The sequence below is a fragment of the Sciurus carolinensis genome, chromosome X (genome assembly GCF_902686445.1).
Source record: "Sciurus carolinensis chromosome X, mSciCar1.2, whole genome shotgun sequence".
In the NCBI taxonomy this organism is placed as follows: domain Eukaryota; kingdom Metazoa; phylum Chordata; class Mammalia; order Rodentia; family Sciuridae; genus Sciurus; species Sciurus carolinensis.
In genome coordinates, this window is record NC_062232.1 from 84,035,286 (window position 1) to 84,061,318 (window position 26,033).

The 26,033-nt window shown below is 36.2% G+C and overlaps 1 pseudogene; it reads left to right on the forward strand.

Annotated features, from left to right (window-relative positions):
* Positions 1-1,199: 1,199 nt before the first annotated feature.
* Positions 1,200-3,117, forward strand: LOC124971575 (telomerase RNA component interacting RNase-like; annotated as a pseudogene).
* Positions 3,118-26,033: the final 22,916 nt, after the last annotated feature.

A 26,033-nucleotide genomic window follows, 5' to 3' on the forward strand; every position in this document is an offset into this window, starting at 1 on the left:
ACATGACACAGAGAAAACCAATAGCAAAATAACAAGTCCTTCCTTATTAATAATTAATCTCAATGCATACAGATTAAATTCTCCAATCAAAAGTCAGAGACTGGCAGAATGGATTCTAAAAATCATGATCCAGGGTTGGGGTTGTGGCTCAGTGGTAGAGCACTTGCCTCACATGTGTGAGGCACTGGGTTTGATTCTTAGCACTTCATATAAATAAATGAATAAAATAAAAGTTCATCAATAACTAAAATAAAATTTTAAAAAGTCATGATCCATTGATGTACTATCTAAAAGAGAATAACATTAGCTCCAAAGATTCAAATAAGTTGAAAGTAAAATGCTGGAAACAAAGATAATCTATGCAAATAGTAACCAAAAGAAAGCTGAAGCTCTTATATGAGTGCAAATAGTAAAATAATGTTACTCAAGTTAAAGACAGTTTATATTCATAAAAGGGCCAATCCATGAAAAAGATGTCAATTATCAACAGAAATACTTAATAACACGGCCCCAAAATATGTGAGACAAAAACTGATAGAGGGTTTTCAAGATGGTTGAACAGAGAAAGTTGCTTTCCTGGCTGTTCCATGGCATGAAACCAAGAAAGCAGACAGGCAACTTCTCTGCAAGGTAGGTGGGAAAAAGGGGGTTGGGGGGACTTTACTGGGATTTAATACTAGACATCAAAGCAGAACAGGGACTCAGGAGGTTGGATATAAAAAAATAAGAAAAGAATCCCCAGTGCCACTGCCACTACTGCCAAAGCGGAGGAATAAGGGAATGAAAGGAACCCACATTTTTAGGAGGCTAAGACATGTCTAGGTACAGGGAGATCAGAGATCAAAGACACTGCCCAACTAAACTGAAAGACTTGCTGCACAATATCCTTGTGCAGGAAAGAAGCCGCATTTCTCCTGGTTGCCCACAGAGGAGAGGAAGGAACCATTTTGTAGCCACAGCATGGAGGCCAGCAACTTGGGGAGCCAATTCCTGGCAAACCCAAGTCTGGCCCAAAATATAGGTCTGGCAAACCCACACTGCATGACATAGAGTGTGTCTAAGTGACCAGAAGAAAATGAAATGTGGAGAGGAGTTTACTGGTTAGGAAACCACCCGGCTCCCCACTACCATCTCCAATCTGGCTGCTTGCATGATTCACTGAGAAAAACATGCCTGGCTGGGAATTCAAAAGGGGAAGGATGGGAAAGATTGAGCTTGGAGACAACCCCACAGACCAGGAAACGAGGGATCTGAAGGTGAAGTGGGGACTTATAATCGGCTCCTCCACTGCACTAGTAGAATGCAGGGGAGTACATTCTGCCAATGTGGACCAGTAACTGCTAGGCCCTGGAGGTTCTCTGATTTAAAATCTTCAGACCAGCCAGGCACAGTGGCACACACTTGTGATCTCAGAGGCTCCAGAGGCTGAGGCAGGAGGATAACAAGTTCAAGGCCAGCCTTAGCAACTTAGTGAGGCACTAAGCAACTTGGTGAGACCCTGTCTCTAAATAAAATAAAAAAAGGACTGGGGATGTGACTATGTGGTGCAACAACCCTGCATTCAATCTTCAGTAGCAAAAACAAACAAAAAAATCTTCAGACCAATCACCATTCAGGAATCTGGAACCAATCTAAGCCTAAACCCTGCCTCCAGGAGCTCTACCTATGGGATTTCCTTTCATACTCTGGGAATCCTGAGGTATAGCAAGCATCACACTCCATCCCACCGCACTTAACACTGCTGAGAAGGGAAGCTGAGAATCTTTTGAACTCCAATGGAAATAATTCTTTAACTTTTCATCAATATCTTCTATTTTAATTTACATTTTTTTCTTTTTTCTTTTCTCTATGACCTGAATGTTTCATGGATACTTAGACATAGACATATTCATATTTGTTTTTTTCTCATTTTTAGCATCTCTGAAGATAGTTATTTTTCATAGATCAGTATTGTGAGGACTAGGATGTTTGATTAGTATATTTCAGATTTGTGTTTGTTATTTTTTCTTTTTAAAATTTTTATTTTGTATATGTTTTCTCTCATTTATCTGTTTCCCTTGATTCTCTTTCTCTTTTCATCTGCTAAAAGTCAATTTCTTCTGTTCTTTCACTCTTCCTTTAATTTTTTACTTATATCTTCTCCCTTCCTCCTTCAGAATCATTATCTCCTATCTCACTTCTGTTCTCTTCCTGTCCACCATTCAAAATTGTAAACTCTTTGGCAAACTTATTGCTTTTACTGGGCAGTAACTGATCATATCATTTCTGCTTATTGTGGTAATTAACATTATAGATGTCATAGCAGGAACTATTTGGCTTAATGCTATATATTGTCTGCATTGGTTGTTCTTATTATTTCTCTCCCCCTAAAAAGTGAGGTACTGGAAAATTTTAGGGAAACAGTATAAGTTCAGAGAGTAGAAACTCTATTGCCTTAGATCCATACTGCTAGATGAGTAGACAAACAACATGAAAAAGCTAGGGAACAAATCATCCATAAACCAATATACTTAAATAACAGGATTCATCAACACCACAGCAGAAAAAAATGTATCAGAGAAGTAGTTTACAATTAACATAATTACGGCCTTCCTGGAGTTCTTTGCAGCACCTGGTGACAAAATGGCTGCCCAAGGTACACAGGGGCAGAGCCTCCGAGCTTGGAGGCAACAGGCCCTGCGGGTGGTGGAGGGAGCCGATGGACTGAGTTGGGGCCAGGGACGTTACCCAAGAGCAGGGATCAAGAGGTGCTGGGCACCGGTTGGAGCCCAATGTTGGGCGTCGTGAACTTGTTCACCAACGATGGCAGCTTCCTGGAACTGTTCAAGCAGAAGATAGAGGAGGAGCAGTGGACAGGAGGAGCTGCCTCTGACCTGCCGACCGGACCAGCTGGCTACTGCAGCTGCAGGCCCACATCCTTCAAACAGGAAGGGTGACCCGGGCCCCACACTCAGCTTCATGGGAAAACACAGATACAGGAACAAATTAGCCCTGAAGATGGAGGCTGAGGTATTAACAAGTAAAGGTGACGCATGGGCCAAGTACATGGCAGAAGTGAAAAAGCACAAAACCCTCCAGTGTGGTGATGATGATAAGACTTGGCCCCTGGTGAAATGATCCCCTCCCCACATGCCCAGGCCTGGGACTCTCTGCATGTACATGAATATTTAATGCAATAGCAGTGGCAGCAGTCTTCCCAAGGACTGGAACCGAAGGAAATCGAGGTGCTCCCGCAGCTGCAGTGGATTCTCCAGGACTCTGTTTTACCTTGAGCACTTGCCTCCTGAGACTTAATAAAACAGTGGTTTACTGTCCCCTTTCTTCCTGTCTCCTTGCTCTCTCTGGTTCTCTCTCTTCCTCTTCTAGCCTTCCTCTCCTTCCCCTTAGCCATCACTTCTGGGAAGTAAAAAATTTGACTTAGTATCAGAAAAAGAAAACATAATTAAACTCATCTGTGAGGTAAAAAAATGATATGAGGAGTGAAATCAGAGGGAAAATATAGGAAGTGAAAGATCACTTCAATAAAGAGATATTCTGAAAAAAAACAAGCAGAAATCCTTAAAAATGAAAGAATCAATAAGTCAAATTAAAAATTCAATGGAAAGCATCACCAGCAGACTAGACCACCTAGAAGACAGAGATTCTGAAAAAAAAAAGAAGAAGAAAACCTTGAAATGAAGGAATCAATAAACGAAATTAAAAATTCAGTTGAAAGCATCACTGACAGAGTACATCACTTGGAAGACAATTTCAGGCAATGAAGACAAAATGTATAATCTTGAAAATAAAGTTGACCATGGAGAAAAGATGTTAAGAGACCATGAATAGTACTTCCAAGAAATATGGGATAATATGAAAAGAACAAATATAAGATTTCTGGAAATAGATAAGGGCTTGGAGATACAAACCAAAGGAATGCACAACCTTGTCAATGAAATAATATTGGAAAATTTCCCAAACTTTAAGAATGAAATGGAAAAATCAAATACAGGACCCAAACTATACAAAATTACAACAGACTCACACCAAGGAACATTATTATGAAAATGCCTAACATATTGAATAAGGATAGACTTTTAAAGGCTGCTAGAGGAAAACAACAGGTCACATTTAGAGAGAAAACAATCTGGATCTCAGCTGATTATTAAACCCAGACCCTCAAAGCTAGGAGGTCTTGGAATAATATATACCAAGTTGTAAAAGAAAATGGATGCCTGGGCTGGGGTTGTGGCTCAGTGGTAGAGCACTCACCTGGCATGCGTGAGGCACTGGGTTTGAGTCTCAGCACCACATATAAATAAATGAATAAAAAAATAAAAAAAAAGAAAATGGATGCCTGCCAAAAATACTACACCCAGAAAAAGTAAGCTTCAGAATTGACAATAAATTAAAAACCTACCATGATAAATAAATAAAAGAATTCACAACTAGAGAGCCTGCAGTATAAAACATACTCAATAAAATATTTCATGAAGAAGAAATGAAAAATAAAAGTGAAAACCAGCAAAGGGAGGCAATACATTAAAAGAATATTTAACCAAAGGAGGAACTAAGTCAAAAACTAGAAATAAATCAAAATGACAGGGAATAAAATCATTTATCAATAATAACATTGAATGCAAATGGCCTAAACTCATCAATAAAAAGACACAGACTGGCAGGCTGGATTGAAAAACAAGACCTAACAATATGCTGTCCCCAGGAGATGCACCTCTCTTGTAAACAAACATGGATTTCTATCTTCATATCAGATGAAGTAGACTTCAAGTCAAAGTTAATCAGAAGGGATAAAGCACATTTCATACTGCTTACAGGAATTATACATCAACAGGACATAACAATCTTAAATATGTATTCCCTTGAAACAATGGAGTATCTACATAAACCAAATAAACTCTTCTCAATTTCAAGAATCAATAAACCACAACACAATAATACTGGGTGACTTCAGCACACCACTCTCACCAATGGACAGATCCTCCAAACAAAAACTAAATAAAGAAGCTATATAACTAAAAATTACAATTAATAATTTAGACTAAAGAGACACACATAGAATATTTCATCCATCAATGACTGAATATATTTTCTTCTCAGTAGTACATGCATCCTTTTCTAAAATAGACCATATCTTAGTCCACAACTCAACTCTTAGCAAATACAAAAAAATAGAGATACTACCCTATATTCTATCAGATCTTAATGGAATGAAATTAGAAATCAACAATAAAATAAAAATAGAAGCTACTCTAACACCTGGAGACTAAAAAATATGCTATCGAAGGACCAATGGGTAGCAGAACAAATCAGGGATGAAATAAAAAAAAATCTTAGAAGTAAATGAGAATAGTGAAACAACATATCAAAATCTCTGGGACACTATGAAGACAGTTCTGAGAGGAAATTTCATTACATTGAGCTCATTCATTAAAAGAATAGAAAGTCATCTAATAAATAACCTAACATTATACCTCGAAACCATAGAAAATGAACAAATCAACACCAAAAGCAGAAGACAGAAAATGATTAAAATCAGAGCCAAAAGCAATGAAATTGAAACAAACAAAAAAATAATAAATCAAAAAATCAACAAAACACAGAGTTGGTTCTTTGAAAAAATAAATGAAATTGATAAACCTATAGCCAAGCTAATGAAGAGAGAGAGAAAACTCAAATTTCTAAAATTCATGATGAAAAAGGAAACATCATGATGAACAGATGATAATCAGAACCTATTTTGAAAATTTATACCCCAATAAAATAGAAAAACTTTAAGATATCAATAAATTTCTAGAGACATATGATCTAACAAAACTGAATCAGGAGGACATATACAATTTACACAAATCAATTTTGAGCAATGAAATAGAAAACACCATCAAAAGCCTACCAACCAAGAAAAACCCAGGACCAGAGGAATTCTTAGACGAGTTCTCCTGGAACTTCAAAGAAGAACTAACACCAATCCTGCTCAAATTATTCCATGAACCAGAAAAGCACAGAATTCTTCCAAACTCATTCAATGAAGGTACTATCACCCTGATAGTAAAACCAGACAAAGACATACTAAGGAAAGAAAATTTCAGAACACTATCCCGGATGAACATAGATGCAAAAATTCCCGATAAAATTCTGGCAAATCACATAAAAAAAATTAAAAAGAGAGTACACCATGATCAAGTGGAGTTCATCCCAAGGATTCAAAGTTGGTTCAACATACAAAAATCAATAAACATAATTCATCACGTCAATAGACTTAAAGATAAGAATTGCATGATTATCTCAATAGATGCAGAAAAATCTTTTGGCAAAACATGGCATCCGTTGAACAAAACACTAGGCAAACTGGGATAGGAGGAACATACAGCACCATTTTAAAAGCTATATATGCTAAACCCAAGGCCAACATCATTCTAAATGGAGAAAAATTGAAAGCATTCCCTCTAAAAACTGGAACAAGGTAAGGATGCCCTCCTTTCCCCACTATTCAACATAGTCCTTGAAACTCTAGCCAGGACAATTAGACAGATGAAAGAAATTAAAGGGATATAAATATGAAAAGAAGAACTCAAACTACCCCTATTTGCCAATGACCTGATTCTATATTTATAAAATCCAAAAATAAAAAAAAAACTCCAGTAGAAAACTTCTGGAACTCATAAACTAATTCATCAAAGTTCCAGGAGATAAAATTAACACCCACTAATCAATCAATTCCTATACAACAATGAAGAAAGAGAAATTAGGAAAACTATCCCATTCATAATAGCCTCAAAAAAATTAAAATACTTGGTAGTTAATCAAGTAAAAGAGATGAAATATTTCTACAATGAAAACTATGGGACACTAAAGAAAGAAACTAAAAAGACCTTAGAAGATGGAAACATCTCCCATGTTCTTGGACAGGCAGAATTAATATTGTCAAAATGGCTATACTACCAAAAGCTCTATACAGATTTAATGCAATTCCTATTAAACTTCCAATTGCATTCCTCATAGAAATAGAAAAAGCAATCATGAAATTCATTTGGAAAAATAAGAGACACAGAACAGCCGAAGCAATCCTTAGCAAGAAAATTAAAGCAGAGGCCTAACAAATTCAGACATTAAACTATACTACAGATCTGTAGTAACAAAAACGGCATGGTATTGGCACCAAAACAGACATGAAGACCAAGAGCACAGAATAGAAGACACAGAGACGCAGTCACATAAATACCAATATCTCATACTAGAAAAAGATGCCATAAACATACACTAGAGAAAAGATAGCCTCTTTAACAAATGGTGCTGGGAAAACTGTAAATCCATATGCTGTAAAATGAAATTAAACCCTTATCTCTCACTGTGTACAAAACTCAAAGTGGATCAAGGACCTGCACATTAGACCACAGACTTTGCACCTACTAAAAGAAACTACAGGCCCAACTCTCCATCATGTTGGCTTAGGAACTACTTCCTCAACAATACTCCTAAAGCATAAGAAGTAAAATCAATAATCAATAAATGGGATTGTATCAAACTAAAAAGTTTCTTAACAGCAAAGGAAACAATCAAGAACAAGAGAGAGCCTACAGAATGGGAAAAAATCTTTGCCACCTGCACCTCAGAGTATTAATCTCCAGGATATGCAAAAAACTCAAAAACCCTAACACTAAAACCACAAATAACCCAATCAATAAATGGGCAATGAAAATGAACAGGCACTTCACAGAAGAAGAAATATGAATTGTCAACACATATACGAAAAAAATGTGGGCTGGGGATATATCTCAGGTCATAGAGTGCTTACCTTGCAAGCACAAGGTCCTGGGTTCAATCCCCAGCACAGCAAAAAAAAAAAAAAAGTTCAACTTCAACTTCTCTAGTAATTAGAGAAATGCAAATTAAAACTACACTGAGATTCCATCTCACTCTTGTGAGAATGACAATTATCAAGAATATAAGTAGCAATAAATGTTGGCAAGGATGTAGGGAAAAAGGTTCACTCATACATTGCTGGTTGGACTGTAAACTGATGCAACCACTATGGAAAGCAGTATGGAGATTCCTCAGAAATCTTGGAATGGAATCACCATTTGACCCAGTTATCCCATTTCTTGGTTTATACCCAAAGGACTTAAAATCAGCATACTACAGTGATGCAGCCACACTAATGTTTATAGCAGCTCAGTTCACAATAGCTAAGCTATGGAACCAATCGAGTTGCCCTTCAATAGATGAATGGATAAAGAAAATGTGGTATAAATACACAATGGAGTGTTATTCAGCCATAAGGAAGAATGAAATTATGGCATTTGCTGGTAAAAGGATGGAGCTACAGACTATCATGCTAAATGAAATAAACCAATCTCCAAAACCAAAGGCTGAATGTTCTCTCTGATATGTGGATGCTAACACATAATAAGGGAGGAGGAGGGAAGAATCGAAGTTAATTGGATTAGGCAAAGGGGAATGAAGGGGAAGTATGGGGAATGGGAATAGGAAAAACAGTAGAATGACTCACACAAAACTTTCCTATGTTCATATCTGAATACACAACCAGTGAAACTCCACATCATGTACAACCACAAAATGGAATCCTAATAAGAATAAGTTATACTCCATGTATGTGTAATATGTCAAAATACACTCTACTGTCATGTATATTTAAAAAGAACAAACTTTAAAAAGAAAAAGAAACTGAAGGAAGAAATAGCTTGTTCTACAAAAGAAGTTGGAGTTCAATACCCCACCTTCAATAATAGAATGAGAACACAGAAAATCAATAAGAGGACTTGTACAAGTGTATAAATAAACTATTCCTGACAGATGTGTAAAATATCTACCTAACAAGAGCATAATGCACATTTTTCTCAAGGATACACTGAACATAATCCAGGATAGACATAGGTTAGGCCATAAAACATTCTTTAGTAGATTGGAATAGGTAAGTAACTATCTCCAACCACAATGGTATAAACTTAGAAATCAATAACAGAAGGAAAACTGCAACATTCACTAACTGATTAAAATACACAACACACTCTTAAAGAATAGGTTAAAAAAGAAATCACAAGTGAAATTAGAAAATACCTAGAGACAAATGAAAAAGAAATCCCCATATACTAAAATGTATAAGGTGCAAGGAAGTCAGAGTTCAGAAGGAAATTCTTATCTGTACATGTATACATGAAGAAAGAAGATGGGGACTGGCAAGATGGCCAAATAGAAGTATCCAGTACTTACCTTCTCTTCCATAAAGAAGAGTCAGAACAGAAACAATTAGCTGTATTTTAAGGTGAGTGGCACTGGAACACAACAAGGGAGAGATAGGAACCCTGTAAGACATGGAGACCTGGGATGGCAGCATACAGAATGGAATAAAGCATACGGGTAAGTTTGACACCAGTTCCCCAGCCAAGGGAACTTGCCACTGCAGGGGAAAGGATAATAGAGTTTTCATAGTCCCCATTGCCATGGATGCCTACAACCCTAAATATAGATCATCACAGGTTTGTAGCTGAGTTAGGGGAGTTACGTGGAGTCTGTACCATAGCTTTGCCTTCAGAGAAGGAACTTGCACTATTTCTCTACCATCTCCCAGGATCCAGGTTGCTGCAGCATGGCACCACACTGGGGATGCAACCATACTGCTGAGCTGCCATTCACCCCTGTACTGCTGATGGACCTGAGAGTACATATTCCATGCTACATTCCATCCCAACCCACACATGGCTTGAGCTATAGCTGAGCCCAAGTATCTGTATAACACACTCAACCCCACTTGAACTACACCACTTCTGGCCTGCCCACAGCATGTGCTTCAACTCAACCTAAGCTTGCATGCACTATTCCAACTGCTCCCATACACTGTAGTAATATTCACTGTACTCCATGTCCCAGTTGCCAACGTTCTTATTGACAAACTGGCCACACAGCACACACCCTATACCCACAGCTGAGGACACCAAACCCAAGTAGGTCATTAAAACATCCCCCATTCTGTGGACCCCAGTTAAGGGTGCTCCAAGTCTTCAGCCAAATGCACCACATAAGGAGTCATCAATTATAGATGAAGAAGCTACAGGGAGACTATACTGCTAAAATGGAATGAGAGCTAACGCAACCTACTAAAACAACACCCTAAGACATATCTTCAGGAGAAAGCCACTTACTTTGAAAGCCACTTTATACAATAGAGACAACTGATCCACAGATGTGCAAATCTCAATGTAGAGACAAAAGAAGTATGAAAAAACAAGGTAATATGACAATTGCAAAGGAACACAATAAGTCTTTAGCAATAGAATCTAAAGAAAAGGATACTGATGAAATGTGAAGAACTCAAAGATTGCTTCTAAAGAAACATAATGAGATTTAGGAAAATAAGTACAATAAAATTAGGAAGACAATTCATGATATGAATGAGGGATTCAGCAAATGAATACAGATATAAAAAAGCAAACAAAAAAATCTTAGAACTGAAGAACTCAGTAAGTCAAATTTTAAAAAATTGAGTAACATCTGAAGATAGGAAGATGGCAGAGTGGATCTGGGCAGTAACAACCCTCAACTCCTCCACAGCCCAGAAACAAAGCAGGGAAAGAACAGCTGACCTGACAGGTGGGTACAGTAAACACTCTAACACTCAATAATGGACAGTTTAAGGGTTGGCAGGACTTGAAATTTGGTTATCAGAGAAGAAAGTAAGGAAAGAATTCCATGATAACGAACCCTGAACAGGGTGTGGTCTTGGGGCAGGCAACAAAGAAAAAGAGGAAACACCCACAAAGTTTACTTATTTCACATCTGGAAAGAAAAGCAGATCAAGTTAAAATGGGACAAGAGCAGCAAAAACAGTGAAGGAGATTGTACGATTCAGCCCAAATTGTTGACAGAAAATGTTGGGACTAATGACACATTAACTAACTCAGGCTGACTCCTTACTCCCTGGCGGGTGAACAAGATCAAGGCCTCAAAGGCGGTTTCAAAAGTTAATGATTCACTTATGAGTTCTAAAAGTTTTCTGGTGGAATTTCTAGGTTCCTCTAAATATATAATCATGTCATCAGCGAACAGGGATAGTTTGAGTTCTTCTTTTCCAATTCGTATTCCTTTAATTTCTTTGGTTTGTCTAATTGCTCTGGCTAGAGTCTCAAGGACGATGTTGAATAGAAGTGTTGAAAGAGGGCATCCCTGCCTTGTTCCAGTTTTTAGGGGGAATGCTTTCAGTTTTTCACCATTTAGAATGATATTGGTCATGGGCTTAGTGTAGATGGCCTTTACAATGTTAAGGAATGTTCCCACTATCCCTATTTTTTCTAGTGTTTTGAGCATGAAGCGATGCTGTATTTTATTGAATGCTTTTTCTGCATCTATCGAAATAATCATGTGATTCTTAACTTTAAGTCTGTTGATATGGTGAATGACATTTATTGATTTCCGGATGTTGAACCAACCTTGCATCCCTGGGATAAAACCCACTTGATCGTGGTGCACTATATTTTTAATATATTTTTGTATGTGATTTGCTAAATTTTTGTTGAGAATTTTTGTGTCGATGTTCATTAAGGATATTGGTCTGAAATTTTCTTTCCTCGATGTGTCTCTGTCTGGTTTAGGTATCAGGGTGATATTGGCTTCATAGAATGAGTTTGGGAGGGTTCCCTCCTCTTCTATTTTATGGAATACTTTGAGGAGTATTGGAATGACCCAGCTATCCCACTCCTTGGCCTATACCCAAAGGACTTAAAATCAGCATACTACAGAGATACAGCCACATCAATGTTCATTGCTGCTCAATTCACAATAGCCAGATTGTGGAACCAACCTAGATGTCCTTCAATTGATGAGTGGATAAAGAAACTGTGGCAATATATATACAATGGAATATTACTCCACCATGAAGAATGATAAAATTATGGCATTTGCAGGCAAATGGATGAAATTGGAGAATATCATGCTAAGTGAGATAAGCCAATCTCAAAAAACCAAAGGACGAATGATCTCGCTGATAAGCAGATGATGACATATAATGGGGGGTGGGAGGGTTAGCATTAGGGTTAGGGTTAGGTTTAGGGTTAGGGTTAAGGAGGGTGGCAAGAATGGGGGAAGGAAGGACTGTATAGAGGGAAAAGAGGGGTGGGGGGGAAGGAAAAAAATAACAGAATGAATCAAACAACATTATCCTATGTAAATTTATGATTACACAAATGGTATGTCTTGACTCCATGTACAAACAGAGAAACAACATTATCCCATTTGTTTACAATAAAAAAAAAAGTTAATGATGATAAATTGGACCACCGTCAGGGATTGGTTAACAATAGTTCCCCGAATGTGATCAGCTCATGCTTGCCATATAGTCCTATGGGACTCTCGCCTGCGTGAACCGCCCCCCCCGACCTTTAAGCTGATTGGTTCCCGCCTAGCCTCCACCCTACATATAAGCTGTGTGACTTCCTCAATAAACGAGTTCCTGCTGTGACTGGTCTCCCTGACGCAACTGATTGTCCTCCGCCTGGAGGTGGGTGCAGGCGGTCAGTCCGCCCTACCTTTCCCGGTCTGGCCTTGTTGGGGAGTGCTCCCTTCCCTTGTTGCTGTTCGAGAAGAGCAAGGGGGCTAAAGACCCCAACAAGAAAAGTATGTCACACAGGGCATACATTCATATGACTGTTCATAGCAGTTTTATTAATATTCACCAAATTGAAAACATCCCAGATGTCTTTCGAACATTGAATGCAAAAACAAATGATGGTACGCATATACAAAGGAATAATACTTAGCAAAAACAAAAACCAGTGCATTCTTCTCATGTACATTTTCTGAGCATGCAAACCCAGACCCCAAAGGCTACATATTATATAATTCTACTTATTTGAGATTCTGAAATGTAGTTTTTCCCCATAGAAGAATTTCCCTATAGAAGAAGTAGTCATTACCAGCCTCCCTAGAAGAAATTAAATCAATGCCACTTGTCCCCACCTACTGATAGTAACAAAACCAGAGGGAATGCCTCTAAATTGGGATGTCTCAGTAATTGATCTAGAAGGAACTTGTAGAAGGATGGTTGAAAGTTACCAAAACCTCTTCCTCTTTACCCTCAGGCAAGGTTAGAGAGTGGGGTGAACTGACCCAAGAGTCACTCCTGAGGAGTGCTCCACCATACGAGTTCAGGTGAAGACAAGCCAACTGATACCCTACCCCTGATACTCTACCTCTGTTGTGTTGATAGGTAAAACCCCAGTGAGCTGAATCAGCCAGGGTGGAGGCTTCTGTGCCAGAGACTGCTCACAGAGAGCCTGCATCCACAGGCCCCAAAGTGGCAGATAGTCACCAAGTGCTTAGATAGGGTCACTAAAAACAAGCACCAGCAGAGGGAGGAGGTGCTCAGGAACTCACAGCTGCAGGTCATAGGAACTCAGATGAAAGTGAGGAAGTGGATGCTCTACCCCGTCAGGGTGATGGGGTAAAACCCTGGTGAGCTGTTGCAGCCAGGGTAGAGACTTCCAGAGAGAGCCTGCAGTCACAGGCTCCACAGTTTCTGAGAACCACCAAGTGGTTAGATAGGGCCTCTACAAACAAATTGCAGCACAGGTTGCAGGTGCTTAGTATTCATGGAAGTCAGAAAAGCCCTGAGTCCTGCACTCTGTGCCCTCACACTGAACATAAGCAGTTGGCAGGTGTAGTATCCTCTAAATACACAGACATGGGCCTCTGGACTATCTAACAAGCATTGGCTGGCAAGAAAATACTAGCAACCAGGGAAGTAGCTCTTGTGCCCCGGCACCTCTCAGAGGGTCCACAGCTGAATCCTAGAGTTGCCAGTTTATTCAATTCTCACTCAGATACACAGACCTGCAGAAGACATTTCTTGAGAATACCACCCAAGAAGCCAGCAGAGAACTTCACTCACACTCAATGTGGCACACCTCACAAAGGGGCTCGCAGAGGAGCATCCCACAGATCCCAGCACAGCCCAATGTGTCAAGACACAAGTACATAAACCTGCAACCTGCACATTCCAGGAAGGCAGCAGTCCTATACCTCCCACAGGCCACCCAGTGCCACATTACTGGAAGTACTGAACCAGAATACTCAACCTTAGATCAACATACCCTGCACACTCTAAAATACACACAGGAGATACCACAATGGATCCAACAGCACTGTATACACAGTGTTTCCACAGAAGGTCACACAATACTGCACCCCCTAACCTGGCTGCTTTGTCACAGACAACAACTAAGGACTGTCTCTTTTGTCCCACCAGAAAACTAGCAGGTACCTGGAAAACAAAGATCAGAAGGAAGCCTCCTAGAATTGTATCAGAGTAAAGCTGGTATGATCACTACCTCTGCACCCAGGGAAACTTAGAGGTAAAGCCAAAGAATGGTGGGCACCTTCTAAAAGTCCCAAATCCTGATGAAATCCAAATCAGGAAGACTGAATAAGAAATCTCCCCAGCACAAACAGCTTGGCATGGAATATCATAAATAGCTTTAATGTCAGTTTGAATTTTATAGATACTACTGTTTCTGTATTAATTTGATGTGTTCCCTTACTATTATTTAATATCATAGTCCTCAAGCTAATTGACTGCATTTCTTCTATGCAATAATTTTAAAGCACTAACTAGAACCATTCTTTTTATCTTTGCTTTTTTTCTAAGCCAAACCCTATCCTGCTTTATTAAAGATACTTTTCATAAATAATCATGGTATTTCAGACAGGACACGGGCAGACAATTGGTAATGGCATACAACAACTTTCAAATTCCCTTCTTGGTTGGACTCCCAAAGCAGAAAGCTACTATAAACCCCAATGAAGTCTTCATCTGATGCTCTGATAATACATTTTATTATCTCTAGCAACAATTATTTCAACCTATTCAAGAATATTATTCCAATTTTGTACTTGGATTAGAAGAATTGTAGAGAACATTTTCCTCTAAGGTTTCTTAGTGTATAGCTTTGCTCTGCAGTGATTGTGGGTAATAATTGTTTAATATCTTCTCTCAAAGTAGGGCTGGACACTGGGCATAGCAGTAGGTATTCATTGAGTGGGAGTAGCAAAACTTAGATAATTGCCCAGCCTGAACCACTTAGGAGAAAGATACTAAATAATCCCTTACATAAAAGTAAAATAGATAATCTTCCCAGCAGATGGATAGAAATACAAACAATATAAAAAAGCAAGGGAACAAGCCACTCCAAACAGCCTAAAACACTTCAACAACAGATCTCACAGACACTAAAGTGGAGGAAACATCAGATAAAGAACTTAGGAAGTTTATAGTAAAAATGTTCAGTTAACTAAAATAATATGTAAGGAACGGACTAAGAGAGAAAATACAGGAAGTAAAAGAATATTTCAATAACGAGATATTCTGAAAAAGAACCAAAGGGAAATCCTGGAAATGAAAGACTCAATAAATCAAAGTTAAAATTCAGTTGAAAGAATCACCAATAGATTAGACCACATAGAAGACTTTTCACACATTGAAGATGAAGTATATAGTCTTGAAAATAAAGTTGACAATAAAGAAAATATGTTGAAAGACCAAGATTAGAATATTCAATACATTTGGGATAATATTAATAGACAAAAATCTAAGAATCATTGGTGTAAAATAAGGTGCAATGGTATGCACAATCTTTTCAGTGAAATAATATCAGAAAAATGTCCAAATACAAGAGAAATCCAAATACAAGAGACATTTAGAACCCCAAATATGTAAGATCAAAAAAGAGCCTCTCCAAGGTGATTAAAATGTCTGATATACAGGCAGGTCACATGTAGAGCTAAACGAATTGTACTTTCTACTGATTTCTCAGTAAGGACTCTAAAATTTAGAAGCATCTGGAATAGCATATACAAAGCCCTAAAAGTAACAGGTGCCAACCAAGATTGTTATTGCCAGCAAAGCTATTCTCAGAATTGAAAATGAAATTAAAACCTTCCATAGTAAGCAGAATCTCAAAGAATTCATAACTACTAAGACAGTATTACAAAATATACTCAAAAATTACATGGGAAAGAAATGAAAAATAAATATCAGAGCCAGGTTATGAATGAATATCATTAGAAAATAATCAAAAGTGAATCAAGTCTTAATTAAACATTAGAAATAAATCAAAGTGGAAGAAAATAAAAAATCATCTTTATAATAACACTAAATGCAAATGGTCTAAACTCTCCAGTGAAAAGACATAGCTTGGCAGAATGGATTAAAAAACAAGACCCAACCATATGTAGTTTACAAAAGAGTCACCTTATAGGCAAAGACATCCACAGGTTGAGGAAGAAAGGATGGAAACAGATAAACCAAGCAAACTGAGTCAGAAAGCAAGAAGGAGTAACTACTTTGATATCAGACAAAGTAGATTTCAAGTCAAAATTAATCAGAAGAGGCAAAGATTGTCACTTCATTCTGGTTAAGGAAATCATTTGACAACAATAAATTATGATTGTAAATATTTATGTCCCAAACATCAGTGAACCTATGTACATAAAACAAACCCTGCTCAATATGAATACTCAAATAGACCTCAATAAAATAATACTGGGTGATATCAACACACTTCTTTCACCAATAGACAGGTCACAGCCAGACAAAACCTAGGTAGTGACCCTTCAGAACTATAAAATACTATTAATTGTCTGGGTGTGGTGGTGCATAACTGTAATCTCAACAGCTCGGGAGGCTGAGGCAGGAGGACTGTGAGTTCAGAGTCAGCCTCAGCAACTTAAGAAGGCCCTGAGCAACTCAGTGAGATCCTGTTTCTAAATATAAAAAGTGCTGGGGATGTGGCTCAGTGGTTATGCACCCCTGGGTTCAATCCCTGGTAACACAAAAATACTATTAATCAAATATACTTAATAGATATTATATAATATTTCATCCATTGATAACTGAATTTACCTTCTTCTCAGTTGCATGTGGAATTGTCTCTACAATAGGTATTTTAGGACACAGAGCAAGTCTTAGTAAATTTAAAAAAAAAAGAATTTCTTGCATCCTGTCAGGTCATAAAAAAATCAAATTAGAAATCAATAGTGAGATAAAAACAGAAAAGAGTAACATATGAAGATTGAATACTGAATGCTTTCAAATGAAGAAAGTCACAGAAGAAACAGGGAAGAATTTAAAAATTCTTGGAAAAAAAGATAAGAGAGATATAACATATCACAATCTCTAGGACAATATGAAGGTTGTTTTAAGAGGAAAGTTTATAGTATTGAGTGTATACATAAAAATATTCCAAATAAATAATGCAGTGTGACACCTAAAGGCTCTAGAAAAACAAGAACAATCTAATTCCAAAATCAGTATAAGATAGGAAGTAACTAAGATCAAAACCAAAATTAATGAAATCAAGAAAAAATCAATACAAAGGATTAATGAAACAAAAAAGAGTTGGTTCTTTGAAAAGATAAAACGGGATTAGTAAATCCGTAGCTAAATTAATAGAATGAAAGAGACAGAAGACCCAAATCAACAAAATTAGATATGAAACAAAGAGATACCACCAGAGACATTTCTGAAATTCAGAGGATCATTAGAAATTATGTTGAAAATTTATAGTCCAATAAATTGGAAAATCTAGAAGACATTGACAGATTTCTAGACACAAATAACCTGCCCAAATTGAACCACAAAAATATAGAAAACCTAAAAAGACCAATATCAAGTAATGAAATTGAAACAGTAATTAAAAGCCTGCCAACAAAGAGAAACCAGGACCAGATGGATTCTCACCTGAGTTCAAACATACCTGTAAAAAAGAACTAATGCCAATCTTCCTCAAATTATTCCATGAAATGAAAAGAGAAAGAACATTCCCAAATTCATTCTATGAAGCCAGTATCACCCTGATGCCAAAACCAGAAAGATACATCAAAGAAAGAAAATTACACACCAAAATGCCTGATGATTATTGATGCAAAACTCTTGAAAAATACTAGCAATCTGCATTGAAAACCACTATCAATTTGGTTTTATCCCAGGGATATAAGATTGTTTCAACATACACAAATCAATAAATGTAATCCAGCATGTAAACCGAATCAAAGACAAAAATCACATGATCTTCTTAATAGGAAAAAAAAAAAAGCCTTCAACAAAATCCAGCACCCATGGGCTGGGGAGATAACTCAGTTGGTAAAGTGCTTGCCTCACAAGCACAGGGCTCTGGGTTCGATTCCCAGCATCGAAAAAAAAAAAAAAATCCAGCACCCATACATGCTAAATATGCTGAAGAATCTAGGAATCAAGGAATGAACCTTAACATTATAAAGGCTATATCTGAAAATCCAAATCAACATAATGTTGAATGGAGAATTTCCATTTAGAGGAAGGAATTTCCTCTAAAATGAGGAACAAGATGAGAATGTTCACTCTCATCAATCCTAGTTAATATAGTTCTTGAAACTCTAGACAGAGAAATTAGGCAAAAGAAGGAAATTAAAGGGACACAAATAGGGGAAAAAAGAACTCAAATTATCTGTTTGCTGATGACATGATCCTATATGTAGAAGACCCCAAAAAACTCAACCAAAAGACTTCTAGAGCTGATTTTAAAAATTCAGAAAGATATAAAATCTACATAAAAACCAATAGCTTTACCATAATCCAATAGGGAATCAGGCAAGAAGAAATTGGAAAAAATATCCCATTCACAATAACTTTAAAAATAAAATATTTAGGAGTAATTCTAACCAATGAAGTGAAGGACTGCTACAATGCAAACTAAGGAACATTGAAGAAAAATTGAAGAAGACCATAGAGTATAGAAAGACCTACCATGTACATGGATAGGCAGAATTAATATTGTCAAAATGATCATATTACCAAAAGTGATATACAGACTCAATGTGATTCCCTTAAAAAAAATCAATGACATTCTTCCAGAACAAGAAAAAACAATCCTAAAATTCATTTGGAAAAATATAACACCCAGAATAGCGAAAGCAATACTGAATAAGAAGAACAAGGCTGGAGGTATCACAAAACAGACCTTAAATTATAGTACAGAGTGATAGTAACAAAACCAGCGTGGTACTGACATCAAAACAGACATGAAGATGAATAGAATAAAATAGAAACCATACAAACTACAAAGACAAACTCACATAGATACAGTCACCTGATACATAGTTGCCAAAAACATATTGGAGAAAAGATAGTCTTTTTTTTAACAATGGTGCTGGGAAAACTGGATATTTCTTTCTTAGCAAGTTCATCATTGGTTTATAAAAATACTATTATTGATTTTTATTTGTTGATTTTTTATTCAACAAATTTACTGAATTCATTTATCAGTTCAAATAGTTTTTTGGGTAGACGCTTCGGTTTTTTCTACATATAGAATCATATCATCTACAAACAAGGATAATTCAACTTCTTATCAGTATGCCTTTGATTTCTTTCTCATGACCAATTGCTCTGGCTAAAATTTTTAATATTCTATTGAACGAAAGCAGTGAGTGTGGACATCCTTGTGTTGTTTTATATTTTAAGGGAAAAACTTTCAGTTTTTCCCCGTTCAATATGAATGTTGGCTGTGGGTTTTTCATATATACCCTTTATTATTTTGAAATACATTCCTTCTACACCTAATTGTTCAGAGCTTTAATCATGAAGGGATGCTGAATTTTATTGAAATGCTTTTTATGCAATCATATAATTTTTTTACCTTTATGTTGACATGATAAATGTTTATTGATTTGCACACACTGAAACATCTAACCATGATCAAATGGGATTTATTCCAAGGACATAAAGATGTTTCAAAGTTCCAAAATCAGGAACAGGACAAGTATGTTCAGATATACCACCTCTACTCAATATAGTACTAGAAATTCTAGCAAAAGAAATTAGGCAAAAACATATAAGGCATCTAAATAGGAAAAAAAGTAGTGAGATTGTCTCTGATCACTGATGACATCATCTTATATATACAGTCCTACATAATTCCATCAAAGTACTGTTAGAACCATGAAATGAATTCAGTATTTTTGCATGATAAAAAATCAATATAAAAATCATTGTATCTATACACTAACAATGACCTAGCCTATATTTGCAACAGTATCAGAAGAAAAAATATATTTAGGAATAAATTTAACCAAGCAAATGAAAGATCTGTACCCTGAAGACTATGATGTACTACAGAACTGAAGATGGCATAATAAATTATAAAATATCTCATGTTCATTAATGGGGAGAATTAATATTGTTAAAATGTCCTTATTAACAAAGTGATAATATATATTTGAAACAACCCCCATAAAAATCCCACCAGCATTTTTCACAGGAATAGAAAAAAACAATCTGAAAATTCAAATGGAACCACATAATACCCCAAATAGCTGAAGTAATCAAGGGGGTAAAAAGCCAGAGGTATCACACTATCTGACCTCAAAATATACTACAAAGCTAAAGTAAACTAAAAATTTCATACTGACACAAAATAGGTGCAAAGACCAATGGAAAAGAAGAGAGAGTATATAAATCAGCCTAAGCATATTTGGTTAACCAATATTTGAAAAGGTAACAATAATATACAACAGGGAAAAGATGTCTCTTCAGTAAGTGTTACCAGGAAAACTGGAAATTCATCTGAAAAAGAATTAATATGGACCCATGTCATATACCATACACAAAAGTCAACCCAAAATGAACTAAAACCTTAAAAGCTGATTGAAACTCCTAAAGATAGCATAAGAGATAAATCCCTAACACTGGTTTTGGCAATTAAATTTTTGACCCCACAAAATACAGACAAATAAAACAAAAATAAGTAAGTGAAATTACATAAAAATAAAAAGTTTCTGCCCAGCAAAGGAAAAAAAATCAACAAAATGAAAGGGTAAGCTGTGGAATGAGAAAAATATCTGCACACCATATACTTGATAAAGGGTTAATCTTCAAAACACATAAGGAACTCCTACAACTCAATAGCAAAATACAACAAAAAACATCAAATAATTCAGTTTAAAATATGTGAAGGACTTGAGTAGACATTTCTCTTAAGAAATACAAGTAGCCAACAGATATAAGAAAATGTGCTCAGTATCGCCAATCATCAGGAAAATACAAATCAAAAACACAATGAGATATAGCATCATACCTGTTAGGAAGTTACATGGGTGTCTGTGTGCATGCACAATATTATTCAGTCTTCAGACTTAAGAAAGAAGAAAAACCTGCCATTTTTGACAATGTGGATAGAGCTTTGGTACATTATACTAAATAAACAAGATACAGAAAGAGAAATACTACATGATGGTCACACTCCCTGCTTTCATTCAATAGAGTACTAAAAGTTTTAGCCAGAGCAATTAGTCACAAGAAAGAAATTAAAGGCATACTAATAGAAAACTGAATTATCCCTCTCTGCTTGTATACGAGGAAAAATATCCACACATTTTAGCCACAAAAGTTTTCTGTGTTGTTGAATGGAATGAGTAAGAATAGGAAAAACATTTTGATAGTTTCCTAACAGACTACTACATAAAATTTAAAATTATCTGTTGTTCTTTTTCTAGGGCTTTGAGCTGTAATGCTAGGTCGTTTATTTGTTGATTTTTTTCTTCTTTTATTGAATGCGCTCCATGAAATAAATTTTCCTCTAAGTACTGCTTTCATAGTGTTCCAAAGATTTTGATATGTTGTATCTTTGTTCTTGTTTGCAGGAAATAGCTAAAATCAGAGCTGAAATCAATGAAATTGAAAGAAAAACAATCGAAAAAATTGACAAAATAAAAAGTTGGTTCTTTGAAAAAAATAAACAAAATTGATAAACCCTTAGCCACACTAACAAAGAGAAGGAGAGAGAAAATGTAAATTACTAAAATTCAGGATGAAAAAGGAAATATCACAACACACACGAGTGAAATACAAAACAAAATTAGAAGATATTTTGAAAATCTACACTCCAACAAAGTAGAAAATCTTGAAGACATCAACAGGTTTCTAGAGACATATGCATTAACTGAACTGAACCAGGAGGATATACACAATTTAAATAGATCAATTTCAAGTAATGAAATAGAAGAAGTCATCAAAAGCCTACCAACAAAGAAAAGTCCAGGACCAGATGGGTTCTCAGTCGAGTTCTACAAAACATTTAAAGAAGAGCTCATTCCAATACTCCTCACAGTATTCCATGAAATAGAAGAGGAGGGAACCCTTCCAAACTCATTCTATGAAGCCAATATCACCCTGATACCTAAACCACACAGAGACACATTGAGGGAAGAAAATTTCAGCCCAATATCCCAAATGAACATTGATGCAAAAATTCTCAAGAAAATTTTAGCAAATTGCATACAAAAACATATTAAAAGGATAGTACACCACAATAAAGTGGGTATTATCCCAGGGATGCAAGGTTGGTTCAACATCCCTAAATCAATAAATATAATTCACCATATCAACAGACTTAAAGTCAAGAATCACATGATTACTTCGATAGATGCAGAAAAAGCATTCAATAAAATACAGCACCACTTCTATGCTCAAAACACTAGAAAAAAATAGGGATAGTAGGATTGTAAAGGCCATCTATGCTAAGCTCATTGCCAATATCATTCCAAATGGTGAAAAACTAAAAGCATTCCCCCTAAAAACTGGAACAAGGCAGGGATGCCCTCTTTCACCACTTCTATTCAACATTGTCCTTGAAACTCTAGCTAGAGCAATTAGACAAAAGAAATTAGAAGGATAAGAATAGGAAAAGAAGAACTCAAACTATTCCTATTTGCTGATGACATGACTCCTATATTTAGAGGAGTCAGGAAATTCCACCAGAAAACTTCTAGTACCCATAAATGAATTCAGTAAAGTAGCAGGATATAAAATTAATAAATCTAATGCATTTTTATACATAAGTGATGAATCCTCAAAAAGAGATTTTAGGAAAACTACCCCATTCATAATAGCCTCAAAAAAATACTTGGGAATCAATCTAAAAAAGGAGATGAAAGACCTCTTTTGAACACTAAATGAAATGAGAACTACAGAACACTAAAGAAAGAAATTAAAGAAAATCTTAGAAGATGGGAAGATCTCCCATGTTCTTGGATAGGCAGAATTAATATTGTCAAAATGGCCATACTACCAAACGTGCTATACAGATTCAGTGCAATTCCAATTAAAATCCCAATGATGTACTTCACAGAAATAGAACAAGCAATCATAAAATTTACTTGGAAAAATAAGGGACCCAGAATAGCTAAAGCAATCCTTAGCAGGAAGAGTGAAGCAGGGGGTATCGCAATTCCAGAACTTCAACTATACTAGAAAGCAATAGTAACAAAAACGGCATATTGGCACCAAAATAGACAGGTAGATCAATGGTACAGAATAGAGGACACAGGCACAAACCCAAATAAATACAGTTTTCTCATACTAGACAAAGGTGCCAAAAACATGCAATGGAGAAAAGACAGCCTCTTCAACAAATGGTGCTGGGAAAACTGGAAATCCATATGCAGCAGAATGAAAATAAAACCCTATCTCTCATCTTGCACAAAACTCAACTCAAAATGGATCAAGGACCTCAGAATTAGACCAGAGACCCTGCACCTTATAGAAGAAAATGTAGGTCCAAATCTTCATCATGTCAGCTTAGGATCAGACTTCCTTAACATGACTCTCAAAGCACAAGAAATAACAGCAAGAATCAATAACTGGGATAGATTCAAACTAAAAAGCTTTTTCTCAGCAAAGGAAACTATCAGTATTGTGAAGAGAGAACCTACAGAGTGGGAGAAAATCTTTGCCACTCATACTTCAGATAGAGCACTAATCTCCAGAATCTATAAGGAACTCAAAAACTTTATACCAAGAATACAAATAACCCAATCAAAAAATGGGCTAAGGAAATGAGCAGACACTTCACAGAAGATCTACAAGCAATCAACAGATATATGAAAAAAGTGCAACATCTCTAGTAATAAGAGAAATGCAAATCAAATCTATCCTAAGATTCCATCTCACCCCAATTAGAATGGCAATTATCAAGAATACAAGCAACAATAGGTGTTGGCACCCCAATTGGAACGGCAATTATCAAGAATACAAGCAACAATAAGTGTTGGCGAGGATGTGGGGAAAAAGGTACACTCATACATTGCTGGTGGGGTTGCAAATTAGTGCAGCCACTCTGGAAAGCAGTGTGGAGATTCCTCAGAAAGCTTGGAATGGAACCACCATTTGACCCAGCTATCCCACTCCTTGGCCTATACCCAAAGGACTTAAAATCAGCATACTACAGTGATGCAGTCACATCAATGTTCATAGATGCTCAATTCACAATAGCCAGATTGTGGAACCAACCTAGATGTCCCTCAATTGATGAGTGGATAAAGAAACTGTGATATATATGAATATTACTCAGCTATAAAGAATAGTAAAATTATGGCATTTGCAGGCAAATGGATGAAATTGGAGAATATCATACTAAGTGAGATAAGCCAATCTCAAAAAACCAAAGGATAAATGATCTCACTGATAAGTGGATGACGACACATAATGGGGGATGGGAGGGGGGCAAGAAAGGAGGAAGGAGGGACTGTATAGAGGGAAAATAGGGGTGGGAGGGTGGGGGGGAAGGAAAAAAATAACAGAATGAATCAAACACCATTACCCTATATAAATGTATGATTACACAAATGGTACACCTCTACTTCATGGACAACCAGAGGAACAAGTTGTACCCCATTTGTTTAGTATAAAGCAAACTTAAAATAGCTAATATGGTTGTTCTTATATTAGGTATTCTTACTACAAATACACAATAATATAATAAAAGGGATAGAAGGAAATTTGGGGAAGTGATAAATATATTTGTGACCTTAATGACAATGTAAAAATTGCGTATATAGAAATTTTATGTGTCAATAATCTCAGTAAATTAGTATAAAAATGGAATGAAATGTATACCAAATTAGATAACCTAGATGAAGCAGATAACTTCATGGAAACACATAAACTTACCAAGCTGACTCAAGAAAAAAACCCAAAATCTAATGAAACATATATAACAAGTACAGAGAATGAATCAGCAGTCAAAAGTCTTCCAACAAAGTCTAGTATCAGGTGATTTAACTGGTGAATTGTATCAAATATTTTAAAAATTAATATAAATATATCAAAAAGTATTCTAAAATCCAGAGAAGGATGGAACACATCCTAAATCATTATGTAATCTGATACCAAAGTCAGACAGAAATATCATGGAAAAACTAAAAATCAATATCGCTTATGACTACAGATGCAGAAATTCACAAAAACAACTATCAAATTAAATACAAAACATATTTTATACTCCATGACTGAGGCTTATCCTAGAAACACAAATCGAGTTCAATATATGAAAGTCAATCAATATAATATGAGGGAAAATGAAGGAAAAACATATTATCTTATAAACTGATACAGAAATAATGCCTTTAACAATATCCAATTCTATACCATAATATAAATAAATAAACTAGGAAAAGGAACTTCTTCAACAAAATAAAAGGCATTTATTAAAAACCTAATATCTGCTGGGCACAGTGGTGTACACCTGTAATCCCAGCAACTTGGTAGGCTGAGGCAAGAGAATTGTGCATTGAACATTAGCCTTAGCAACTTGGTGAGACCCTGAGAAACTTAGCAAGACCCTGTCTCCAAATTAAAAACAAAAGGTTGGGGATGTGGCTCAATAGTTGAGTATCTATGGGTTCAATCCCTGGTACCAAAACAAACAAACAACAATGGAAAAGAAAAACCACAAAAAACCCCTAACATCATACTAGCTAACATCATAGTAAAGGATGAAAGGTTTTCCCCCAAGATCAGAAACAATACAAGGATAACAGCTTTTACCACGTCAATTAAAAACTATACTGGATATTCTAGCTAGATAATTAGGCAAGACAAATGGATTAAATGCATATAAATTGGAAGAAAGAAGTGAAACCATCTTTATTCACTGATAACATGATCTAATTTATTAAGAATCCACAAGAAAGGTACTAGAGCTAATAAATTCAGA